Raw genomic sequence first — 14,346 nt, 5'->3', positions numbered from 1 at the left:
GGATGATCTGCTTTAAAGGCCCCACTTTAATGCACTCTACTCCAAAACCTGGAGATCACCATTTCCCTCCTCAGGAAACTGGGATTCACCATCAACTACAGGAAGTTAGTCCTCACTCCTCCACAGGACCACATCTTCCTAAGTTGTCGAATATAGACAGACATTATGAAAGTGTCACTTCCACCTTAGAAAGTGCAGGACCTTTGGTCCTTCTTTCACTCCCTTCTCCCCTTAACTCACATCACCATCAGGGTACTGGGATTCAAGTCTTCTACCATTCCCATGGTACCAATGGCAAAACTTTACATGGGGAAATTCTAGTCATTCCTCAGATCAGTGAGGACCCAGCATTCTCACTCACTAGAATTCCAAGTCTCCTACATTCCTTGCCTAAAGAGGGAACTACTCTGGTGGATACATCAGATAGACCTCAATCCAGATTTATCCCTGCATCCTCTCACTCCAGTCCTAGAACTCTACAGAGATGCATCAGACATGGGCTGGTGAGCAGCCCTGGGCAACTTTACAGTTCAGGGAGTTTGGATCCCCTCCCAAAAATCAGAACACATAAACATCGGGAAAATGTGAGCATTGCTACTAGCTCTACAAGAATTTCAACCTCATCTTTGCCCTGGCCCTCCTGAACTGTTCACAGACAACATGACAATCCCCTGGTATGTGAACAAGTAGGGGGGAGGGTTTAGATCCTATCTCCTGTGCAGGCTGGCTCTTCTGGTATGGGAATTTCTGGCCCAGTCTCACATGCCTATTCAGGCACTGTACATTCCCTCCAACTGAAATTTTGTGGCAGATTACTTAAGCAGATCGGTGACTCAATTCCATAAATCAATGCATCACAGGGATGTGTTCATGGACATAGTCCACCAATGGGGTATTCCTCAAATAGACTTATTTGCCTCCCCCCTGAACAGACAACTTCCAAAATTTTGTGACAGAGTCCCAAGTCCTCTCCTTCTCTTGGAAGGGGATATTTCTGAATGGATTCCCTCCCCTTCCTGTAATAAGAAAGGAATTTGTTCATGATTCGACAAGACCAACCAAAAATCTTGCTGGTGACTCCCTTTGGCCGAGACAGCACTTGTTCCCCCTGCTTCTACATTTAGCCAAGGGCCACCACCACAAGTTGCCCCACAATGTGAACCTACTCACACAAAACAAACGATCCCTAATACACCACACCTGTCAATGCTACAGCTGACACTGTGGGTGATAGGAATCAAATCCCCTTCAGATATATATTCTCAGAGGATGTGCTCAGGGTTTTGCAGGAGGCCAGAAAACCCAATACAAGAAAATCTTATGTTTCCAAGTGAAAAGATTTTCACTCTGGTGTCTCTCTAAGAACCAAGACAGTAGGAATCCCAGTGGTTTTATCTTACTTGTGTGAATTGCTCTGTGCTGCCTTGGCTTACTGCTCTGTTAAAGCACACGTCAGCTATTTCTGCTTGTCTGCCTCTTTCTACCCCTCTAGCATCCAGATTTGAGGTGAAACAATTCCTTAAGGGTGTCCTTCACATTAGGCCTCCCAGGAAACCTGTTTTTCCTCCTTGCAACCTTAATTTCATCCTAGAAAAACTGACCCAGGCTCCTTTTGAGCCTGCATCCTTAGCCTCCCTCAAACATTGCTCTTAGAAAACTGTTTTACTAGTGGCCTTGACCTCAGCCAAAAGGGTCTTCGTGCTTCAGACTCTTATGGTGTTGCCCCCGCCTCTTGGTAATTCATAAAGATAGGGTATCCTAGAGAACAAATCCTTCCTTTATGCCAAAATGGTTAATGAGTTATCCAGTAAACAGTCCATCCAATTACCTACCTTCTTCCATTTTCAACAAAACCACAGTGAAAAGGTACTACACTCCTTAGATATACATGGGCCCTTTAGGTTTTACCTGGACAAGACTAAAGCTATCAGGAAATCTGATCAGCTATTTGTGAAGCTTCATCCCAGGGCTCTGGGTTTACCCATTTCCAAGCAGACTTTTTCTTCTTGGATTTTAAAGACTATTTGCCTTTGTTACACACTCCATGGAAAGAGACTCCCTTCACCTGTGAAAACCCACTCTACCAGGGTTGTGACTTTCTCTAAGGCATTCTTCAAGAGTCTAGCTAACAGTGCCATCCTTGAAGCAGCCACCGGATCTTCTATCCATACCTTCTTGAGCTTTGGCACTCTCCCTCAAGTTAGGAGTACTGCAGCTAGTGAATAGAAGGACATAGAATAGGTGTTTACAATCTTACCATAACCATAAAAGTCCTTCACTTTGCTGCTGCAGTATACTTTCCCTCTCTCCTACCATCCCAGACTATTGTTCTACTTGGATGTACTTACCTTCTATATCCTTAGTCTGGCATTCCTCCTGGGGAATTCAGTTCTGAGGATGGTACATATGTACCTTGCTTTTATGGCCTACGTGTGACAGCAGCCTATGTGCAACATCCCATGTACACTTCAGTAGTATAAGACTTTTATTACTGGCTGATATCGGGTTGCCTGCAGGCAGGAGATACATCAGGTTGAGAATACTGCAGCAGTGATGAGAAGGACATCTATGGTTATGGTAAGATTTTACACAAGTATTCTTTCTGTTGACTGTGGTCAGTTGGACTTCATACAAAACTAGATAGGAGAAAGAAACAAAGTGGAAAGGATGCAGGCTGTATGTAAAATGACTATCAGAATGTGAGCACTGCAAGATCATTAAGAGAGATAATTGAGTAATGCTGCAGGGCAAAATTGCATCACTGCAAGATGTGTCAAATTCCTAGAGCCCAACAGCTTTTCTGTCACAGCAGATATACCAAAGTGAAAACACTAGACAGACTGTAAATGCCAAGCCATAGAGTTTGCTGAAAAATTCAAGGCAAGTTTTCTTCATCGTGGTCTTTACAGACTAAATGTATGTTATCCAAAACTGAATGTCAAAACAAACGGATCAGAATCCTTGTTTTCATTAATGGAACTTATAGGATAGAAGGAGGTGGGAATGAAAGGGTCCTGCAGACAGGTAGGCCACTGTAAGAAAACATGGGAATCTGACACTTTTGCACATTACAGACACAGATTCTGTATTCTTAAAGACAACATATCACAAATAGTAGGGAAGATGAATTACAACAGCTTTGCAAGTGGTACGCTGTGTAAGTTACATTTTGACAACTGCTGCACTTGAACCAGAGGATGAGAATATGCAGTAGCCTGTTAGGTGGCACAGTATGGATTTGCATGACTTCAAATAAACATGCTTTCTGTTACTAGCTAAGGTTCACTTTGGTGGATACTGCATTTGAACCCATGGAGGTAGATGTGTAGTAGCCTGCTGGATGACCACTGTGGGAGTGCATGTCATCAAGTAAACAGGTCATCTTTACTGTCTTAAAGGTCAACAAAGCTGCATCTGGGGCCATATCCTGTGGGTTGCAAAGAAATTTGCATCACCTTAAAGGATTTGCTCACCACTTACAATAACCAGCAAGATTATTGGCATGCACCTTATCTACTGACTGTACATGCATGGCAACATCGTGCCATCATATCCTACCACTGGAGTATTTTCTGATGAAGAAAAAGGACCAAGGTCATTTATGCTAAGAAGGCGGCCCTTGTCTGCTTCATAGCATGACCTTCAGCGTCAGCATGCAGTAGGCAAACTATGTATGCTCACAAAGATTTTCATGACACTCTGTGACATCTTGCTGTTAATGGTAAGAATAGTTGTACAAGTTCCGTTCGTGCGGGTGTCCACACAGAGCTGTATAACTCATTGTGTCACTTTATTTTTGTGCATTGGAAGGTTGGATTTTGTAGCGGTTATATCCACACATACTCAGATAATGCTGCATGGAGGTATACTCCATGCATGCCATGGTGATCAAATTAAAATTTCTGACGAGTCAATGCATTGTGCTACTCAAGAGAACTATGATGTCACTCATGGGAATTCCTGCACATAATCACAACACAGTCATCATCTTCACTTTGGTGGGTGGGGGGAGTACATGTTTTCAAACTACCCACTGGTGAGGAAAGTAATGTCTTTTTGTGTCCGTAAGTTGCTTAAACTGATACAGCTTTCTGTTTTACCTGTTCCACCTTGTTTTCTGTTTTGAGAAATCTGCTTGGCCTAGTGTTTTTGTTCTCCATGGCAGATAGGCACTTAAGTTTCCTAGGCTGCACATTTCTAATGCTTTTTTATTGGTCAATTTGTTTCGAGTGATAGTTAAATACACAGAGTATATATGTGGCCTTGTATTTTCTAAGATAGACTCAAGGCCTGCAAAAACTACAGGCACTATTGGTGACTCCCTGCTGGTTGTTTTCCCATCCGCTGTATCCAGGGTTGCCAGATGTCCCTATTTGGGCGGGACTGTCCTGAGATCAGCAGCCTGATCCCGAGTCCCGCCCTGCCGGTTTAAATCCCGGCCAGCCTCCGCTTTGTTTGTTTTTTTTTTTTTATTGTCCCGTATACCTGGCATATGGGCCAATCAAAAATTGCTAAACACGGAGCTTCTTGTGTTCCGCATTAAACACGAGAAGCTCCGTGTTTAGCGATTTTTGATTGGCCCATATGCCGGTATATGGGCCAATCAAAAATCGCTAAACACGGAGCTAATTGTGTTGAATGCGGAACTGCAGTGCTTTAAACACAAGAAGCTCCTTGCTGTGAAGACCTTTTTTTTTTTTTTTTTTGGTATTCCCTTGCCGTGAGAGACCTTCTTTTTTTTTTTTGTCCCTACCTGGGGGGCTGTAAATCTTGCAACCCTGGCTGTATCTTTCCTTGGTTTTCTTTTTAAACTTGATGATTTTTAAGCTGTCTGCGCTTACTGTAAATTGACCTTTAAAAGCTCCTCCTTTTCTACACTACTGTTGATATCTTAAATTGTTTATTTGCCGTTCCTTGATCTTATTTTGAAAAAAAGTGAATTTTACCTCTCATTGTCTGCTCTACTGATTTGCTTGTTTTGAATTCATTATCTAGCTAGCTGTTGGATAAAGCAGTGTATTTTTGCACTCTAGAAAACTCTTTTTCTGTGTATTTACATCAAGATGACAAGGAATTTTACATGTAGTGGCAGTGGGTGTTAGCTTGGTCTTAGGTTGGGGAAACACAGTAAAGATTCCTGCATGCAGTTGTTTTATTAGCTGAAGGGTGTATTAACCAGCTTACCGTCTTTTAAGTGCCTTTGTAAATTCTGTACAGTTGAGTGGATCTCGACTCATTTATACATAGCAAAGTACTTTTACTGAGTAATCACACTTTTATAAGCTGCTTAAAGTGCACTACTGCTATCGTAAATGAATTATTGCCTTTCTTTAAGTTTAAGTTTGTTTGCAGTAGCATTTCACTTCCAACACTCTTTTACTATGCTTCAATCTCAGGAGGATTGGGATCATTCATCTAGTGGCAGTAATTGTCTACCAGGTCAGTCTGAGTTGGAAAGCACAAAAATGGCTCTAAGTGGAGTTGTTTTATTGGCCAGAGAGCTCAGTAGACAGTTTTCTGCATTTTCATTGCTGGTATAAATTTGACACATTTGCACAGAGCTGCTTGTCATGGCAATGCCCTGTACAGATGCAGCCATCTAGAAGCACATTTTCCCTTTAGGACTGTCCATGAAGTGGTATCCTATAAAGCAGTAAATATAGAGCAAATTCCTTGCACACTGACAATCGTAAAGCAGCTAGTTGCACATTGACTTGCAATACTGTTATATTTAGTATTTTATAGCCTAGTCTGCCTTCAACCCCCTCTCAAAAAAAAAAAAATCCTTTAATAGCCTTATGCTTTTTCCATATGACACACCCTTGTAGCTCACCAATTAGGGGACTAGACATTATGGATATGAAACTTCCTAATTTTTCTGCAGCCATCCCGGTGAATATGGTTACCTTCTGACAATGTTGCAATTGTACCATGTTTACTGCCAACCACTTAATCCTTAAAGTAACTGAAAAAGCATGCAAGAGGTGTACATACACAATGTCACCATAGGCTAAACTCTCGCACAAGAGCACACATACATTTGTCAAAACCACACACATAGCACTCCCCACATATAGCATGCACATAGGCCAACACATACTGAGGCATGTAAATGCAATCTTCTTAAACAAAAAAGACCTAATAGAGCATCCATCAGCAAAGATTATCCTCAGCAAATCCAAAAACACTCAACAAAAGCAACACCTAACAACATACTTCTAGCTACATACAGCCACAATCAGTGGAGCCCCATATGCAAAGCCCATAGAGCAAGCAAACACACTTGCCAGGACTATAGTCATAGGAGATTCCATTGTAAGATATACCGATGCTTCAATAATCAGGGCGAACAAGGAGAAGATAATGGTTAGTTGCCTATTGCGAGCCAGGATATGCCAAATTCCACATGCACTTAAGTAACTGCACCACAGGTACCAGTATAATTTCATCATAATCCATGTAGGTATAAATGACTTGAGACACACCTCCCTGGACTATATGAAAAGAGGTGTTACAGGTTTCTGACTATGTGTCTCAGACTGGTATTAGCCTAGCACTGAACAGCATATTACCTTCACCAGGAATGGTGCCACAATACCAAAAAAAGTTGATTGATTTTAACGATTGGATGAGTTTTTGGTGCCATTCTAAGGGGATCAAATATTTGTCAGCATGGGAAGACAGGGTTAACAAACTGTGTTACTGTGCCAGGAGTGGGCTGCACCTGTCTAGGCTTTTGAATACTGGCTAAAACCTTATCCTTCCCATAGAAACTCCTTTAGGCAATTCCAAATCAATAAACATACCGACATAGCAAAATCAACTGAACTGAACCTCAAGGTGTTACTGCTCAGTCCCAGTAGCCTAAACAAAAATTCAAACTCCCTCACTCTATAGACAGAGAATGTAGACATCTGTGCCATTACTGAAACTTGGTATAAAGCTGCATAGTGTACCCCAGAAGTGAAAGGTTTTAGTGCTTTCCAAAGTTTTAGAACAGTAGCTGCACAGACAGGTAATAAAGGTGGAGCTGTCTTGATATACATCAATAACAAGCATACTTCAAGGTTGATTAAACAATTGAAATTTCATTTAGGTAGCACTTGTGTTTCCTAAATGACAGTTTCTTTTGAATCTTTTGAATCTTTTAAATCAAAGGCAGTATACAGCAGTGTGCTGAATTGGTAGTTAATGGTGCCACATTCACCAGGTGAGGTGTTACAGTGAATCTGGTGGCTGACAAATTCAGTTCCAACTTTATCCCCCACTCAACCCAGCTACCGCCCAGACATAACCCCTCCAGCTATAAAGAGCATTTCCTGGCTGTGCTCACTAAGGCCAAGAACACTGCCTAAATGGGCCCCAATTATATCCCTGGATGCCTCCTGAATAGTCTTAAAACATCACCTGTCAGGGCAACTGGAGTTACTATTTAACTATAATCTTAAAACAGGCTTTGTGCCATGAAAATGGAGAGCTGCAACAATCCCCTCTCTTCATAAGGGCAGACCATCAACAGATCCCAGAAACAGACCCATTAGTCTAACCAGTCTGATATGCAATGCCATGGAAAAAATTATTATAGGAAGGATCAACAAAGACATTGGAAAGATTCAAACATTGGATCCATTGCAGTATGGCTTTGGCAAAGGATGGTGATGCCTAGTGAATCTGTTGGAGTTCTTTGAGAAGGTCACCAAGGCAATGGATGAGCTTAAAACAGTGCATACTGCCTACCTTGACCTGTCTAAGACATTTGATACAATACCCCACTCTAACACTTTTAACAAACATTTAGAATCAAGCATAAACCTCTGTATAACACACTGGATAGACATCTGGTTTACAGATATGACACAGGAAGTTAAACCACCTCCTGTAAGAGGTCAGTTACAAGTGAAGTCCCTCAAGGCCGTGTGCTGGGCCCAATCCTGTTTGGCATCAACATCTCAGAAGTCAAGGCTAATGTCAAAGGCCTCTGGCTGACCAAGTTTGCAGATGATTACAAACTGGGAGCAGCCATAGAATCCCACTAAGACACTAACATCTTACAAGACGGTTAACACAGACAAATGACTGGCGCCAAAGCCATGGCTTAAAACTGAATGCAAAAAAATGCATTATAGCACCTTTTGGGAAGTTGGCCATTTCAGAAAACTATATCTTCAATAAAACACCCCTAAATGTTGATCCACTATTCAGGGATCTGGGAACTCATGCAGAGAGTAACCTGGCCTTTCACCAATGTGCATCCAAGGTAATAAGGAAATCCTTCTGTGTTGCTCAGCTTGTAAGTAAGTCATGACATTTATGTCTAAGGAAGTAATTGTCCCACTATACTTGGCTCTCATAAGACCCATCACTGAGTATAAGACCCCCTTCGGTATGTACCTGACCAGACACATGCAGCAACTGGAACATCCACAAAGGTTCCTTGCAAAAAGAATTCAACGCATAAGCACAATGTCCAATGCAGATTGCCTTAAAGCCCTATCTCTATACTTGGTCTCCAACAGACTAGTGAGAGGTGATAATGCCTGGCATACAAGGCATCCTTGGGCCACTGCTCTGATGAATCTTTTCAAATTCACAAAGCAAACAACATCAAAACTACTACATCTAAAGACCTAAATTTTGCTTTCAATATAAATAGATTCAAAAACAAAACCCACGAAACTGCAGACACCCCAGTAGAAAAAAGCAAACGACAAACAAATCCAAAAAGTACTACTGGGGTATGGCTCCAGAGTCTAAGAAAACAAAGTATATAAAAGCTCTCCACAGTACTGCCTTTATTCAAGCACAAGCGCTTTCACACATAGCTTCATCAGGTGCATACAATACAATAGAAAACACACCCTTAAATACCAACAGAACAAAACACATGACCTTAGCTTATACATGTTTAAAGACATAGCAGTCTTATTAAATACAATTCGCTGTCTAATAAAACATTTATTAAAAATACAGTAAATATTCTAATGTGTACTATATTGTGTAAAAATAAAAATAAAAGCAACTAAAACTACCTATTAAAACCTCTCTTAGATAATATTGGTGTCATGGGAGCAAATTCATTTAGCCCATGACCAAAATTCGCTCTCAATGACACTATCCATCTAGCCTCTGCCTCTTCAGTTCTAGCTCTGATGTCTCCTCCCCTAATGGTCTTATGTAACCTAGACAGGACCTTAAAACAAAAATTATGTTCATTCCCCATATTACTAACATGCTTCGCTAGGGCATTGGTACCAGTGCCTTTCTTAATATGGTATATATGCTCCCTCATTCTTTCTTTCAGGGTGCGGTCTGTCTTTCCAACGTAGAAATGATTGCAAACAATGCAATTAGCCAAATACACCACATGGAGACTCTCACAAGTGGCTTGCACCCTAATGTCAAATAACTTGCCAGTATCTGGGTGTTTAAAAAACAGACTATCATCTATAAACTTACAATATCCACATTTACCACAAGGTTTTGTTCCATAAGTGGTTATGCCACTAGAGGGCTCTCTCAACTTTCATAGTCTCCTCTTCAAGTTCTTTTTATTCCTAAAGGTAAACTGGGGCCTTGAACCTACAATGCCTGAAATAGTTGGATCTGATACCAGAATTTCCCAATGTCTGTTAATAATATCAGTGTAGGTCTTAACATCTCTAGAATAAGGAATACAGACTTTCAATTTATTATCACTTTTCTTAGGGGATCTAACATTATTCACAGAAAAATAGGGTTTAGCTTTCGTACACCTTAACTGTCTAACAATTTTTTCATTCTTAAAAATCATATTAGAATCATAACCCCTTTGAAGTAATTCAAAGCCAGTCATATTCATTCTCCTTTCATATTCTACTTCCTCTGGACTCAACCTGGAAGCTCTATAGAACTGATTCTGCACCACATTATTAAAGACATAGTGTGGGTGCATGCTGTCCCTAGACAATAAGTTGTTAACCCTACAGTCTTTTCTATACATCTTAGTTGAAATATTCCCTACACTATCCTTGGTGATTGTCACATCAAGAAAATGAACCTCAAAGTCTGAATAATTCAAAGTAAACTTCAAAAACTGTGTGAATTTGTTCAAGTAGTCCACAAAATCAACTAACTGTGTAGAAGTACCTTTCCAAATCAAAAAAACAATAATCCACAAACTTCTATAGAAGGATATATGGACACTATAAGGTCCATTTAATAAGTATTTATTCTCCCAAACCAACATCACTGCATTGGCATAGCTATTTTGAGCATGAGCTCCCCATCGCTATACCATTTTTCTGCCAAAAAATGTGGCCATCAAATAAAAAAAACATTATTATATAGTACAAGCCTCATTAACTTCTGCAAGGTGGATATTTCATCTGCTTTATAAAGACCTACTTTAACAAGTAGCTCTCTCAAAAAATTTGTCCCTTTGTCATTCGGGATCACTGTAAACAGAGAAACAACGTCTAGGGTGACTAATGTCACACACTCATGTATTCCTGTTTCTTCCACATAGACAAACAAATCATGTAAAAAGTGCTCTGTATCTCTCAGTACATGTTTGAACATATCTGTCATGGGTCTCAATTTTTTCTCAAGGAAAATAGAAATTGACTCAATACACCACCCTTTGCCCGCGACTATGGGTCTCATGGGCGGTCTATTAGGGTTCTTGTGCAATTTCAGTAACCCTTGAATAATAGGTATCAAAGGTTTTGATACCAAAAAATATCTCATCAAATCTTCATCAATGAGGCCTGCTGTCTGCAAACCTACAATCTGTTCATGTATAGATTTAATCATAAAGTCAACGCACCCATTGGTGATTTTCTCATAAAACTCTCCATCCCTCAACATTTCATACATTAATGTTACATATTGACATCTATCAATTACTACTAATTGACCACCCTTGTCCGCTGGTCTTATAACTATACTCTCATCATTTTCTAAATTTTGTAGCGCTTTACTCTCATCTTTACTGAGGTTGTACCATTTATTTTTGTACTTCCTATTATTAAATGCATCATAAATTTCTGAAATACAAACTTGTTCAAAAGCATTAACCAGTGCATTGTCTTTGGGAACAAAATTACTTGGTTTCCTAAAAGAAAAAGTACTTTCATTTTGCCTACCATGAAACATATACGTTAGATTCCTGGTGAACATTTTCAAATCAAAAATCACATCAGTCAAACACATATCAGTGGATGGTATGAAAGACAACCCTCTAATTAAAACATTCATCTCTACATCAGATAAAGAACGTTCAGATAAATTAAAAACTAACGATTTACTTTCTGGAAAGCTTTCTTTATTGTATAAACATTGCTCATGTCCTCTTCGTACTTCCTTTTGTATCTGGTAGTACTCCTGCCTCTGGATTGATTCACATACCTCTGTCTCTCTGTCGGATTCACAGAGGGTTCCAATACGGGCAAAGGAAAATTTAAACCATATTCAAGTCCTGAATTAATTCCGTTGCCCACATTAGGTAATGTCACTATTGAATTTGTTTCGTCGGCTCTATGGACTTGAGCAGTAGTTGAAATAACTTTCCTCCTCACTCCTGTATCCAAACCACTAATAGAATCAAGAGGTGTAGTAGATGCGTCATTCGCTCTCTCTAAAGGGACGGCCAGCTCTTCAGTATCTTTCCGCGTGCATGTATTAATCAAAAGAGACTCTCTTACATCTTCGGTATCACGTCGCAGACAAGTACTAGGAACTTGCGAAAGTGCTGCTGGCGTCACATCTTCACTTTGAATAGAACTGCGTAATGCATCATTGCCTCAATATCTTAGTTATCACGTGGCCAAGAGAAGACTTGACCCAATGAAAAATCATTGCGGTCTCTTTTGAGCTTTTTTAACTTATTCTGCAAAAGTTTGCGCTTGTATGCAGCAACATTATCAATAGTGTCAGCCAAAACTTTAGAAAAAGTCTGTCCATTGTAAACACAACACAACTTGATATACTTATCTTTGGTAACTGATGTCAATGCCAATGCTCTTCTCTCTGCTGCAGATAGTAGCAACTTTAAATAGTTCAAACTGGTAGCAATATTCAATTTTTGCCATTCACTCAGCAACTCCAGTTCACAGTCTGTTTGTGCCGGCATCTTTAAAATTCTCAAACCTCTCGGTATTAACTTTTCTGCCAAGCATACCTCTAGATGTAACTTCTCATACTGAGAGCACGCTAGTTTACACATGTCCCTTTCCAGTGACAATAAATCTGTTCTTAGCGTTAAATAGTCCAAGTCTATACCATCATCTGCATTAACAGCAAAGTCCTTCCCCAACAGAGGATTAGTGTTCTCACTTACTTTCGCCAAAAAAGAGTCTACATGGCCATTGCCATTAAGTGATAGAATTGTATTCACCTGTGGTGTATAATCCAACTCAACCTCTTCAACTTGCTCTATATTATCAGCCATAGAGTCAGCGTTCATGGGTGAAATACAAAAGTCAATAAATTCAAAAACAAAACCCACGAAACTGCAGACACCCCAGCAGAAAAAAGCAAACGACAAACAAATCCAAAAAGTACTATTGGGGTATGGCTCCAGAGTCAAAGAAAATGAAGTATATAAAAGCTCTCCACAGTACTGCCTTTATTCAAGCACAAGCGCTTTCACACATAGCTTCATTTCATTCATACAATACAATAGAAAACACCCTTAAATACCAACAGAACAAAACACATGATTCGCTGTCTAATAAAACATTTATTAAAAATACAGTTTTTATTTTTACACAATATAGTACACATTAGAATATTTACTGTATTTTTAATAAATGTTTTATTAGATAGCGAATTGTATTTAATAAGACTGCTATGTCTTTAAACATGTATAAGCTAAGGTCATGTGTTTTGTTCTGTTGGTATTTAAGGGTGTGTTTTCTATTGTATTGTATGCACCTGATGAAGCTATGTGTGAAAGCGCTTGCGCTTGAATAAAGGCAGTACTGTGGAGAGCTTTTATATACTTTGTTTTCTTTGACTCTGGAGCCATACCTCAGTAGTACGTTTTGGATTCAATATAAACAGGACATGTTGGAGAGGCATATATGTATCACAGAGAATTCCTTTTGTCTGGAACAGGTTTCCCTTACATGTGAAACAGAGTCCCTCCCTAACCCTATTTAAGCATAACTTGGACAATTGGATGGGAAATCAAAAATTCAGCCCTGGTTTGGTACCCACATCTCTGATGGACAGAGATCATCAGTAAAACCATGTTGTAACCTACAATCACCCCCTATATAAAATGTCTAAAACATATAATTTGTGGGATACATTTGGTTTGCTTGGCTAGGCTTATAAAGGTCCTAGTGGTCATTCACCTAGTGTACACCTATGAACGTATGAACAGTCTTCTGTTTGAGTGTACAAGTCTTAACTCACAGCATTCTGTACTGTTGTCAGGGAGGTGTGACTATGTGTGGCACTTATCCACTCATTCACAACATATAGTCTTCGTCTCTCAGTCTGTAGACAATTAACAGGAGAAGAAATCAAACAACATCCCGCACCTCATGTTCATTGTTGCGATCTGTAGGCAGCATGGGCACACATTAAAAGCTTCCCAACTCTGTAAGCCAACATGTTGCACTGTATAGTGCAGCTATTGGTTGTCCATTTCTATAATATGCATCAATTTTGTCATGCTGTGCACTGCAGCCCTTTTGCTAGTCCCATGGTCTCCAGTATCTGAGGCTATCTGTTTAAGCAGGCATTCTGCATGTGTATTATTTATACCTATTATAGATGTCTCAGCTGGTATTGGCCTGGGTATTTTAGTCACCATTAAGTGTGAGTACCAGTACCCAGACAATACTGACAATTTGCTTATCATTACTGTCACATTTGAAACTGTAGGATTCTAAGCAAATACTTTTGTGCATGGTCTCTAATCACTCTTTCTATATTTGAATTTCATGTGTTTTATAACATTGTATGCCATATTTCATGGCAAATCAGTATATGTATTCTGAGTGAAAATTAAACAGCGTGGTTCAGTAAGAGATGAAATAAAGTTAATCTTGATATATTTTACATTATATGATGTACCTCTGTGAGTGAAAAAAAAAAAAACAAATATATTCTAATTTGCATTTTAAGTACTTCAGGCATCCAGCACATACATTAAACACATTTAGTAGAGCCAATGTTTGATTTATTGATGCAGATAAGAATATGAAACTGCACTGCTCTGTATTGTTACAGATAAACTTAACTAATTACATTATTTCGCAAAGAGCATCCATTGTTTACCATTCACAGAGCACACCTACTATTCTGAATTTCTTTTATCCCTGCTACACCTGTTTGTTAAGAGCTATGAATGCATTA

At 39.6% G+C, this 14,346-nt stretch overlaps 1 protein-coding gene across 1 annotated transcript in view; it reads left to right on the top strand.

Annotated features, from left to right (window-relative positions):
• The window catches only part of LOC122807067 (contactin-3-like), a 2,190,808-nt gene that overhangs the window by 1,332,262 nt on the left and 844,200 nt on the right, over positions 1–14,346 (top strand). The window lies entirely within an intron of this gene.

This window comes from Protopterus annectens, chromosome 7.part0, assembly GCF_019279795.1.
Source record: "Protopterus annectens isolate FY-2018-M chromosome 7.part0, PAN1.0, whole genome shotgun sequence".
NCBI lineage: Eukaryota > Metazoa > Chordata > Ceratodontiformes > Protopteridae > Protopterus > Protopterus annectens.
This window is presented reverse-complemented; position numbering and strand designations above follow the sequence as displayed.